This window comes from Lissotriton helveticus, chromosome 2_1 (assembly GCF_964261635.1).
Source record: "Lissotriton helveticus chromosome 2_1, aLisHel1.1, whole genome shotgun sequence".
Lineage (NCBI taxonomy): Eukaryota > Metazoa > Chordata > Amphibia > Caudata > Salamandridae > Lissotriton > Lissotriton helveticus.
The window spans coordinates 2,056,447,423-2,056,460,427 of NC_136059.1; positions in this window are offsets into that span (position 1 = coordinate 2,056,447,423).

Below are 13,005 nucleotides of genomic sequence, written 5' to 3' on the forward strand. Positions count from 1 at the left end.
CCCTTAGTGCTGACTGGGAGTTTTTCAAAAGGTGTTAAAACAGTAACATTTGGAGGGAAATCCGAAGGGTTGTGCATAAACTTGCCTTCCCTTTGAATTACCTTTTAATATTTGTATTCTTGAAACAAGAACCAAAGAACAGAATGGTTTACTATGATAAATGAGTCCCTTGGTTTATGTACAAAGCAGCAAGTCAGCAATATACATGTCTGTTTGATTCATGTTACTATCTGCATCAGACGAAAGAATTTTTTTTCACATTTGTGTGATATTTTGTTGTCTCGTCCTAGTCTTTTGGCATTACTGCTTTATATAATCCTCATTGGGTTAATGTGGTGTCTTGTGTGGATGTCCAGAATTGAAATCCTAAAAGCTTACGGTATGCTATGGTTCCTTGACACCGGTGTTGCACTTAGAAATATCAATGGGGAGAATTCCAGAGATAGAGAGATAAACATCATATATATACATTATTGAGTACTTGAAGACTGCAATAAACAGGGCACTTTCCTTAGTTCGCCAGGGAGAGAATTCAAGAACAATGTTTCTTGGAGACAGAAAGATCATCGTCTCAGTGAGGATTATTTATATGATGGTATTGTCAAATGGATGTCAGAAGATCACAAATTGTGCCTCAACTGTTAACTGCTTACCTTTTGTGTCGGAAAAAAGCAGTCTGTCCTGATAAAGTCGTAAGCTTCTTATTTTATGCTTAGTCTGTTTCTGAATCATAGGCTGGTGTAAAGGTGCCAGGGCTTGGTCGTACATGATCTCAGTACCACAGCTTCACCTAAATCTGAGCCAAGCAGCCAATCCATTTTAGTGGTCCTTCGCCAAAGGGATATCGAACCTTGTGAAAACGTCTTCAGCTACAGACCTCTGCTTTGTTCTGCTGGAGTTTTTCGACCTCCATTTGGGTGACTAAGTCAGAAAATATACATTTTCACCGCAGCTTCAACCCAAGGCCATCCTGCAACAACTCTCCTTCTTGGAAACCTACTGCAGCCTTACCTTGGCCCCAATCCACACTTCTTGTATCCGAACCGCGCTCCATTGAGGTCGGCCTTAACATTCCAATTTGATCTGGTCTCGTGCAACTAGATGTCCACGATTGGTGCTTTGATCTTTCAGGTGCTAGTTTTTACTTACAACTTTAAAAATTCACACTGGTTGGGTTCTTGTCATTTTGGTATCAAATAATTTATTAAAATATACTCTATTTTTCTAAATTAGCTTGTGATTTTTCTTGTGTTGTGTTTTCACTTTATTACTGTTTATGTGCTGCATACATACTTTACACATTGACTCTAAGTTAACCCTGACTGCTTTTTGTACTAAGTTCCCCAGGGTTAAGCACAGGTTAATATAGTGACTTTTTGTAGTTCACTCTGCAAGGGATTTTGGCTGTTGCATTACCAGGGTTCAAATCCCAATGAACCAACAACTCAATTTCTCACATTGGTGTTCAGCAGTGTGTATCAGGACTTATGTCTGTGCAATACCATACAGTGATTTGTGTTACACAATAATCCCATATAAATAATTTGACACCAGAGTGACCCTTTTTTAACTTCTTCCTTAGTGTTCCAATTGGCAAATTTCTCCCTTTTCTAAATTTAAGTGTGCTACCTTCTTTTTTTTTGTTTGCACCATGGAGATGGAGTCATGTAACTATGAAACCTGCAGCAGGGCAGCCTTGGAGGAGGTGCAAAGGTCGGAGGCCACCTCAGAAGAGGATGAGGTGGATGAGAAAGAGGAACCAGAGCTGCCAGGAGAGCAAGGTTTAGGTACAGCCATAAACTCCCCAAATAGTCTTGGGTAGACTATTTAAATTATTCCAGTAAGGCACTGAAGGGCTTGGTGCGGGCGGCACGGTAGATGATTTCACTGGGATGTTCAACCTGATTCTAAGGAGGCAAATGCTTAATACATGTTTTACAGAGCTGCACCGACACCTGGTAGACAGCAAGCTGGCCACAGAAAGACTGCTGAGGATGCCGACCTCTGGGTCAGCACCAGAGTGTCCAAGAAGGTGTTTGTGGGACACCCAAAAGGTTGGTCAGGGTTTCCACTAGAAATAGGAGGGTGAGATAAAAATAAAGAGTTCTCTCAAGGTCCCAAAAATAGTTCTCAAGGGAACGCGTCCCAGTTCTATTCTGGCCAATTGCAGAAAACCTTCTCTGATAAGAATCACAGCAAATCTGTCCCCAAGTGTTATGAATATTATGATAGGCACATCAAGGGTAATTCCAAGTGCCCAAATAGGGCAAGCCTCCCAGTGTAGGGAAACCCCAAGGGTTGGCGAGTGTAGTGCTTGGGGAGGAGATGGCCCCAAAGAGTGGGGGTAAAGTCAGTGAGGTTCCCCAGTGTCCCCGGGTGGTAAGGAGATGGTGTCCAAAGCCCACATTCTTGCCAAAATTTCCAAGTACAGGCAGTGGATCACCACCAATGGACAGAAGGTGGAGGCTCTGAGGGACACAGGAGCCAGTATGACTCCTGTAAATTGTCATCTGATGTCCTCAGAGCAATTCATCCCCAATAGGTTGTAGTAGCAGCCAACCGGCAGAGCCACTGCCCTTTGGCTTTAGTTCCCTTTGTGTGGGGGGAGAATCTCAGGTCTTCTGAAAGTTGCTGTGAGCCCTACCATGCATGTGGACTGTCTGTTAGGGAATGATCTTGAGCACACTGCCTGGAAGGAAGTGGAGCTAGGATAACACCTGGCAATGTTGTGGTTGCCTGAGTGGATCTGTGTATCTGACAGGTACATGGCTTCCCAGGAGGACAATCAAGAAAGTCTGGAGCCTGGAAAAATGTCCCAGACAGCTGTCAGGAGAGGTAAAGCCAAAGGGTGAGGGAATCCAGCCCCTGAATGTCCAACAGTGGGAGTGGATTGGGCACCAGAGGAGGCTGCCTAGAGCCTACTGGGGAGGACAGCTTGCTGGATGGAAAGCAGAAGGAGGACCCACCAAGGAGGAGTTATGTAAGGGACAGAGGGAGTGCTCCATTCTAGAGGTCATGAGGCAACAAGTTGAAGCCCAGGCAGCTGGTGATACCTCTGGAGATCACCTCCAATATTGGGAGCATGACCTCCTGTATAGTGAGCCTATGGCACCTGTGCAGGGGGCTTCACTTGTGTTCGTAGTACCCCAATGCTACAGGGCCTTCCTACTGTGGCTGCCTCACACAACACCCCTATCAGGACATCTAGGGCAGGACAAGACCTTTTCCAGACTTGGCTACCACTTTTACTGGCCCCAGATAAAGATTTCCTCAGATCATTTTGTAGAACTTGCTTAACCTACCAGGCCAATGGAAGTCATGGGAAAAACTCAAAGCTTCCCTGATCCCTTACTTGTCATTGGCACGCGTTTTGAAAGGGTGGGCAATGACATTGTAGGACCCTTGGACCCCAAGACAGCCTTTGCTAACAGGTTTATCTTGGAGGACCATGTCATTAGATACACAGAAGCCATACCTCTGCAGGTATGCAGCTGCGCCTGTAATCTCTAGGGCCTTGATTGGAATTTTCACCAGAGTGGGGTTCCCCAAAGAAGTGGCATCTGACAGGGCGTTAGAAATTGGGTCTCTATTTGGCAGAGTTTTGCACCCTGTCCAAGTAGGAACGACACTCTCAGTCAAGGTAAGCTAGATGCACACTTTATATAAACCTGTGTTCACCCTATAGTAGCTTGTCACGGAACAGGCAGGCTTAACTTAGGAGGCACTATGTAAAGTATTTCTGCAATTCACACATACAGTAACACAATGAATAAACCATGGAAAAACTCCACAACAGGTTCAGAAAAATAGAGAATATTTATCTGAGTAAAACAAGCCCAAAACTACAAAAATCGAAGCTGTAGAAGTGAAGTTATGAGTTTTAAAAGAATATAGCAAAAATAGTGCTTAGGGGTAAATACAAAATTCAGGCTGACCATAATGGAGAGCAGGCTGGCTACTGGATTCAGACAGGTCCCGATAACAAAGTACCTTAGATGTAACAAAGTGTTGTCGTCGGGAGTCCAATATGTTAGTTCGGATTCACATAGCCAGGTTGATGCAATAAAGTAGAACCTCGCAGTCAGGTCCTTGGATGGGCGCTGCGTCGTGATCAAGCCATGCAGGGAAGTCTTACGATCACCACCGCATTGCTGTCGAAAGTCACTGTGTCAGTTCTGATCAGCGCAGTGGTTACGATGCATCAGTTCTATAGCAAAATAGCTGAAGAACCCACTTTCTAGGCCCAGGACTTTAGGGGGCACCTCAGCGAAGGATAAGGCTCACAGATGGCAGAGTCCAGCAACACCAGCAGAGCTGCAAGAAGTCTTTTATGACCCTGAAACCTCAGAAAACAGGAGGCAAGTCAGAAAGCCCTTGGAGCCACTCTGGTTCCAAGTGAGATGGGTGCAGCCCTTGTCCTCAGCAGGGCAGAGATCAGCAGACAGCAGGGGCAGCTCAGCACAGCAGGAAAACAGTTCCTTGGAACAGTCAGTCAAACAGAGTGGCAATCCTTGTAGCACAGCAGTCCTTACTCCTGCCAGAGTTCTTCACAGGTTCAGTAGTGTATTTATACCCAAATGTGCCTTTGAAGTGTGGGTGACTTCAGCTGTTTAAAGTGCACAAGTCCCCTTTAATCCCAGCCCTGTCTGCCAGGCTATCTGTGGGGGGTAATCAGTCCTTGTGTGGGGGCAGGACACAACCTATTCAGATGTAAACATTAGTTCTGTCTTCCCCTTCTTGTCCAGGAAGGCTATCAGAATACAGATGAGTCCTCTCTCACACCGACCCTTCCTGTGTTTGTGGCTGTCTAGAGGGAATGCACAAAGTGAAGCTGTCACCCAGCCCAGACGTGTATTGGAGACAGGCTGCAGGCAGACAGATCTAAGCTAAGAGCAGAGAAATGTCCACTTTCTAAAACTGACATTTTTATAAAAGTAATGTCAAATCCAACTTGCCACTAAAGAGGATTTATCATCAGCATCCCAAAGATATGAAACATGATTTAGCAACTTCTTCCTAATCAGGAATTCCAGATTAAAAGTATTTTAAGGAATTCCTAATGCTAGCCTATGAGATAAGTAGGCCTCACAGTCGTGAAAAATGAATTAGCTGTGTGTCACTACTGTAAAACTTAAAAGTACATGTCCTACCATTTACTTACATAGCACTCTTCCCTTGGAGCTACCTAGGGCCTATCTTAGGGTGTGTTATGTATAATGAACCGGGAGTTTAAGGCTTGGCACATTGTTTTAAATGCCAAGTCGAAGTGGCATAAACTGCACACCTAGGCCATGAAATGGCAAGCCTGAGACAGTTTTGAAAGGCTACTTGTCTGGGTGGCACAATCAGTGCTGCAGGCTCACTAGTAGCATTTAGTAACAAGCGCACCGAACTCCAATTTAAAGACAATAAGTCTGAGAATCCCAAGTATATAGGAAAGTAACAGCTTGCGGTTATTTAAAGGATAGGGGCTACAGGACTTTATAACTTGTCTACCTGTATGATGCACTTTTCATGCTCCATGTTTTCTGTAGAACATACTGAGAGCAACCGTCAATGAAGTATTTATATTGAGCAACCCAAAATATGCAAATGAATATCATCTCTTGAACCCCAGATCTTACAGGTGTGCTCCAGTCGGCTGTCAAGGAATTGCAACAGGTTTAAGGGGATAGCACATTGCACCTTAAGGCTGAGAATACGATTTCTAGCCACATCAATGCTACTGCAATACCCCCTATGTGCTGAGGAGTCTTTAAATACCATTGTTCATGACGAGCTCAGCTCGTCATGAGCACACAAGCAGTGTACTGCATGACGAGCTAAGCTCGTCATAAGCATGGAAGGGGTTAATCAGACAGAGTGAGTGCATAGCCAATCAAAATTATTAACAAATTAAATTAGGGACTTTTAACAAACTTGTATTTATGGTGAGACAATTTTAATGTATGAAGTATCACAATATTAGCCAATGTATGTTTTATCTGTGAAAAACCACAAGGGCTTTAGAAGATAGAGGAGGTGATAAATATCTATTTACGTTCGTGAGACTGTAAAGATTTTAATTCAATCAAGCTGTCAATAGATTTTAATTCAATCGAGCGGTCAATAAATTAAAAAGAAATAGCAGCATTTAGATTACCGGCCCAGGGCATGTGGTGTATCACTTTACACGGGACGTACAGGTAACCTAAATATGCCAAACAGGTATACACCAATTGTGAGAAAGTGCCCCCTTTCTGAATGGTTGCCCTCACATTTTGCTGAACTGCTGATGTGCTTTGACTGAGTGTGCCCTGGGCTCCTGCCAATCAGGCACCCAGGGCCTATGTTCTTGACCTAAAACTGCATTTTAAACCTAATGCAATTTTCATCTCGGGTCAAAGGTCAGCCCTTGGTAAATGGTACCACAGGTACCCAGGGCACTGTGACCAGGGAAGGCCTCTAAGGGCTGCAGCCCTTATTTTGCCACCTTTGGAGGTCCTGTACCTTTACACTCACACACTGCCTTGGCAGGCTGCATGTCTTGGTGCAGAACAAAGTGAAGAGTCGACATGGTGCCTGTCATTCCTACCAACCCATTGCCCTGGTATAGATCAGTCACCCCTCTAGCTGGGTGCCCTATACCAGTGGTGAGGGTACAGGGGCATGGGACCTGTAACAGGGAGGTACCACAGAAGGGGATTGGATCCAGTCCCTTTTAACTAATGTATGGTTTTCCGGTTAGGGAACGTCTCAGGCTGGTTATGGAGAGATCGGAGCAAGCTCTAAAAAACCCCGACCCTCCAGGGTTTGGTTAGCTACATGCTAGCCCTCAGAAACAAGATGGCCAAGTTCTCGAAGAAAGCTTCTGAGAACTTGGAGGCTAGCCAGAAGCTTTTGAAGCAGTGGTGAGACCGGATGGCTACCACTGTTGAATTGAATCCTGGGCAGAAAGTGTAGGTTATGACTAATACATTTGAATTTGCCAAGCATGTCTAAGTGACATGAGCTATATGGGAAACCACTAGAGAAAGTGACCATCTTCAAATACTTAGGAGTGACACTCACTGAGAAGATGGAGTGGAGCACACAAATAAAGAAGGCCAGCCTTAAGCTGGCACAGACAACTGGGGGTTAGCTAAAACGCTCAGGAAGTGTACCCACAAAATGTTCGGGCAAGTGATGGAAATTCATAAAGACAAAATAAGGGGGGTGGCCCTGTATGGGGCAGAAATATGGGCCCATCGGCCAACCGACCCCCTATCTAAGAAGGAGAATTCCTTTGCCAGGCTACTCCTAGGTCTCCCCACAAGTACTCCACTTATGCCACTTCGCATGGATCTCAGGATTGGTCCAATTGCAGAGGAAGTTGCCCTTAGACCCCTCCCACATTGGCAACACCTATGGAGTACCCCAGAAGTAGAAGTCTTTGGAGAAGAGCTAAAGGAAGTGTTAAACCTACAATGAGCTAGTAAAATCCCATGGCTGGCTTATATCAAAAACTCCCTAGAAGCGATGGGGCTGCGGGACATATGGGCTAACGCCAAAGGAAGCTGCATGTCAATACCCAGGAAGACCCTGTCAAAGATCTTTAGGGATTATACACTTAATCAGCTTAAGAGGAACCCAGCGACTGGCACAATGAATGCAGCCTTCTTTGAGATTAAAGAGCAATACAGGCTAGAACCGGCTCTTGATGTCAATCAGCCTCCCCTTGCTAAAAATCTGTATCTACAATTCAGGAATGGAGCATTGCTGCTTCGCTCCTTTACAAATAACTGGTGGGGCACTTTGTCCCAGGGTTATCCGGCTTGCCATCATATTTTGGAGACAGACCAACATGTATTATTCTCTTGAACGGCATATAACGGCATATAACGGCATTTCGTTCGTTTTTAAAAATTGTGTGAAACTGTGTTTAACTTTGCTTTTAAATCATTGCACCTACCCTGAGCTATTTGCAGATATCTCCCGCCAAGCAGGCACCCACAAACAGCGGATCCTAGCGCTGTTGATAGGGAAAACATCACACTGACGCCATCGCAGCTAACGCGAGGCCACGCCCACCCGCTAGGCCACGCCCACTTCCTCTTTCCATAAATGTGCGTCCCACGCAAGCGCAGCGGACGAGCGCAGCGGGAGCGCCGTTTGCGCGCCGAAGGCGCGCCTAAGGCAAGCCTGTCTGCGCCCGTCCGCGGCCGGACGGGGCGCGGGGCCACGGACTCTGTCTCCTTAATGTCCCACGAGAGGCGGTATGATAGACAGGAATTGTTGGATCTCTGCCCTATTACTGCACTCCCCTGTAAACACTCGATGGAGGCCATATTGCTACATAGCTGCAATATATGTCCCTTCACTCCTGATAATTGCCTCACTACTTCTAACACGAAAGGGCTGCTAAAAGCGTCATTATTGAATTGCAGATCCCTTAGGAAACATTGTACTCAAATCTATCATTTCCTTGAGGACGAGGAACTCAATATCTTGTTTCTCACTGAGACCTGGTTAGATGAGCATTCTGACCCTGTCATAATTGAGGCCCTGCCACCTGGTTATTCCCTCTCCAGACTCGATAGGAAGGATGGTAGAGGTGGGGGTATCGCTATAGCAACTAGGGCACCTTTAGAATGCTCCCTATCGGATGTATGACGTTACAACTCATACTTTTACAACGCATGCCATTACAACGCAAAAACTTTTACAACGCATGTTTTTACAACGCATGTTTTTACAACGCAGGTACCTTTACAACGCATACCATTACAACGTAAGTATTGGTAAGTATATATTATTTTTTTTTTATTTAAAATAATTGAAAATAATTTAATTTTATTTAATTTTATTTAATTGATTTAATTTAAATGTAATTTTATTTTATTTTTACCTTATACCCCTGTACCCCAAAAACCCAAAACTGACCCTGAACACTAAAAATACCCCTTTACCCCAAAAACCCAAAACTGACCCTGAACCCTAAAAATACCCCTGTACCCCAAAAACCCAAAACTGACCCTGAACCCTAAAAATACCCCTTTACCCAAAAACCCAAAACTGACCCTGAACCCTAAAAATACCCCTGTACCCCAAAAACCCCAAACTGACCCTGAACCCTAAAAATACCCCTTTACCCAAAAACCCCAAACTGACCCTGAACCCTAAAAATACCCCTTTACCCAAAAACTGAAAACTGACCCTAAACCCTAAAAATACCCCTTTACCCAAAAACTAAAAACTGACCCTGGACCCTAAAAATGCCCCTTTACCCAAAAACTGAAAACTGACCCGGAACCCTAAAAATACCCCTTTACCCAAAAACTGAAAACTGACCCTGAACCCTAAAAATACCCCTTTATCCAAAAACTGAAAACTGACCCTGAACTCTAAAAATACCCCTTTACCCAAAAACTAAAAACTGACCCTGAACCCTAAAAATGCCCCTTTACCCAAAAACTGAAAACTGACCCTGAACCCTAAAAATACCCCTTTACCCAAAAACTGAAAACTGACCCTGAACACTAAAAATACCCCTTTACCCAAAAACTGAAAACTGACCCTGAACCCTAAAAATGCCCCTTTACCCAAAAACTGAAAACTGACCCTGAACCCTAAAAATACCCCTTAAAAAACCCAAACATATAAAATGTAAAATATAATTATATACTTACCAATACTTACGTTGTAATGGTATGCGTTGTAAAGGTACCTGCGTTGTAAAAACATGCGTTGTAAATACATGCGTTGTAATGGTTTTTGCGTTGTAAAAGTTTCGTTGTAATGGTAGTGCGTTGTAAAAGTTGCGTTGTAATGGTTGTTTCCCTCCCTATCTCCTCTCTCGATAGATCACAGTGAAGCAGGCTCCTTCACTATCTTAATAGGGCCGAAAATATTCCCTCTCGGGTATCCTTGTATATCGACCCCCAGGAAGGCTTTATGACTTTACATCTAGCCTTATGGAGGCTACAACTCACTTTGCACTAAGAAAAACCAGATTGCTACTGTTGGGAGACATGAATGTCCACTTTGACAACCCCCTTGATAATGAGGCCTCTGACATAAAGTCTGATTTGCTCTCCTTACAGCTAGAGCTTAAAAATCAGGACCCAACTCACCAACTAGGACATTTGCTGGACCCCATCTTTGGGAACTGGACTGGAGTACTCCCTCTGGCCCCTCTACCGATACCCTGGTCTGACCATTTCGTCATTCCGATGCAAATACAGATCGCTACTACCGAACTCAGCTCCGATACTGCTTATCGCTATCAATGTAGAAAATGGAAAAATTTCTCCCTTGACTCCTTTATTAAGAAACTTGATAACGCTGGACCTCCAGGAGGGTATGATTGTGAGACAGCCTATAATCAGCTACAAAAATGCATCACAACAGCTTTAGATAGCACTGCCCCGACTCGTACGCTGACAAACACCAAGAGGGCCAGTAAAGCTAATTCGTGGTTAACTCAAGAACTACGTCTAGCCAAATCCGCATGTAAAAAACTTGAGCGGACATGGCGTATCAATTTTTGTCCAAAAATTAAAACCCTTTACAAAAAAGCTCAAAAAAACTATTATAAAATGATCAGAGCCTCCAAAGCATCCCACTATAACATTCGCATTATGGAAGCAGAGAATTCCTCGAAAGAGCTTTTTAAGATCTTTAAAGATATCTCTGTAATTACTCCCAACAATACTTCCCATAATGATTCGGTGGACACTTGCAACAAGATCGCTAAGTATTTTGCTGGCAAAATCACTGACATTTATGCCAACTTCTCGGGCAACATAAAACCAGGACGCGACTTTGTTGAGAGTGAAGATGCCGCTCCCACAGATTTATGCCTACGTAATTTCGCGGTCCCTTCCCCGGAAACCTTTGTAAAAACCTGCCAAAGCATTAAATCTGGCTCCCCTCGGGATCCGGCTCCTCCCAAAATAATAGCTGCTAGTCTGGCTGTTTTGGAGCCCCACCTTAGATACGTACTACAAATTTCCTTTTCTACAGCTTGTCTGCCTGAAGACTGGAAAAAAGCTATCGTACTCCCTATAAAGAAAAAGCCCAATGTGAGTCAGGACACCCTAGAGAATTTAAGACCTATATCTCTGCTACCTTACCTAGCCAAAGTCGCAGAGAAAATAGCCAATACTCAACTCATGGCCCATCTCGAATCTCAAAATGCTTTACATAGCTCTCAGTCTGGTTTTAGATCAGGCTACTCAACAGAGACTGCGCTCCTGAGAGCGACCGAAACTTTACGGGAAGGAGCAGATGAGGGTAAGACCATGGCACTCATTATGCTGGACCTCAGTGCCGCGTTTGACACTGTAGCACACTCCATCTTGCTACAGTGTCTAAACAAAGCTGGGGTCACCGGGAAAGCATTGGGTTGGCTGAAAGCTTTTCTAACCAACCGGAGCTTTCAGGTTCAGAGAGGCAACTTTCTCTCGGACAGCATAGCTTTAGAACAGGGGGTCCCTCAGGGCTCTGCCCTGAGTCCCACCTTGTTCAACCTTTATATGGCCCCGCTGGCAGGGGTAGTCCAATCGTACGGCGTAGAGCTAGTCTCTTACGCCGACGATACCCAACTGCTGATCTCCCTGTCCCAAGCCCCCTCCTTGCCTGCTGAAAATATTAAAACCTGTATGAGCGACCTTGCCGATTGGATGACCCAACATTGCCTCAAACTTAACGGCTCTAAAACTGAGGTGTTAATAATTGGAGGCAAGGATACTAGCTGGACCAAGGAATGGTGGCCATCCTGTCTGGGGTCTTTACCCACCCCTGGCAGAGAAGCTAAGAACCTAGGTGTCTGGGTGGGTACCAAACTCTCTTTTGACAGCCATGTAAATAAAATTGTAGGGAAGTGCTTTGGGGTCATGAAAACTCTCAACCGTACCCTGGACCTCCTCCCCTTGGAGGCCAGGCGCACCATGACTCAGGCCCTAGTAACCTCTCGCATGGACTATGGCAATGTACTTCTTCTTGGTACTTCGGAAAAGAACGTCAGGAGATTGCAGGTGCTACAAAACTCAGCCACACGGCTAGTATTGAGACTACCCAGAAGAGTTGCTTCTAAGCCCACCTTGGCAACCCTTCACTGGCTGCCTATTAGAAAGAGAATTCTTTTTAATGCACTTCTTTTTTGCTATAGAATTATCTCTCATAAAGCACCGTCCTACTTGTCTGACCTAGCTGTTCCGTACGAGCCTAACAGAGCACTTCGCTCGATGGGAAAGGGCCTCCTCATGATCCCCCGTATAAAAAAATCCAGAATGGGAGGTCGGTCTTTCCGTTCCCTGGCAGCAATCAAATGGAACACCCTTCCCATCAATATTAGGCTAGCAAATAATGAAGCCACTTTCGGAAAACTACAAAAAACGTATCTATTTGCCCTTTAGGCTCTTCCCCTCCTTTGATCTCTGACCTTTTTTTCCTCAGCGCGGTGATACGCCGGGAGGCGTCACCAGGCGCTTTATAAACCCCTTTAATATTATTATTATTATATAAGAAGGCTAGACGCCGATGGCTAGTACAGATATGTAGAAACCGTGGAACAAATCACCGTGCGGAGGCCTATAGGATATTAAAATATGACACCAGTGTGCCGATAGTGTAATCTGTCTCCCGATTTCTATTCTCCATGTGGAGTGCATGCCAAGTTGTTTTAAAATCAGGCTCTGTCTAATTTGATCACTTCATCCCCTTTCTATGATTATATATTAGTACCAACCTCACCCTTTTAAATGATAAATGTCACACATGTGTATTTTAATGTATTTATCACATTTTATAACTTTTATTTGGAATTCTTTGATATTGTATTGCACATGCATTTTATCTTTGGAAATGTATATGTATGAATTGTGACGTATTTTTTACCTGTGCTTTTATGGTCATATTAGCCGAAATAAATAATTCTTGGTAAGTGACATGGCATGATTTGTAAGGGTATTTTCTGTTTATTCTTTATACATTTTGCTGTGTTGTTATTTTAGAGGCTAACATTTCTCCTTTTTGTTTGATGTG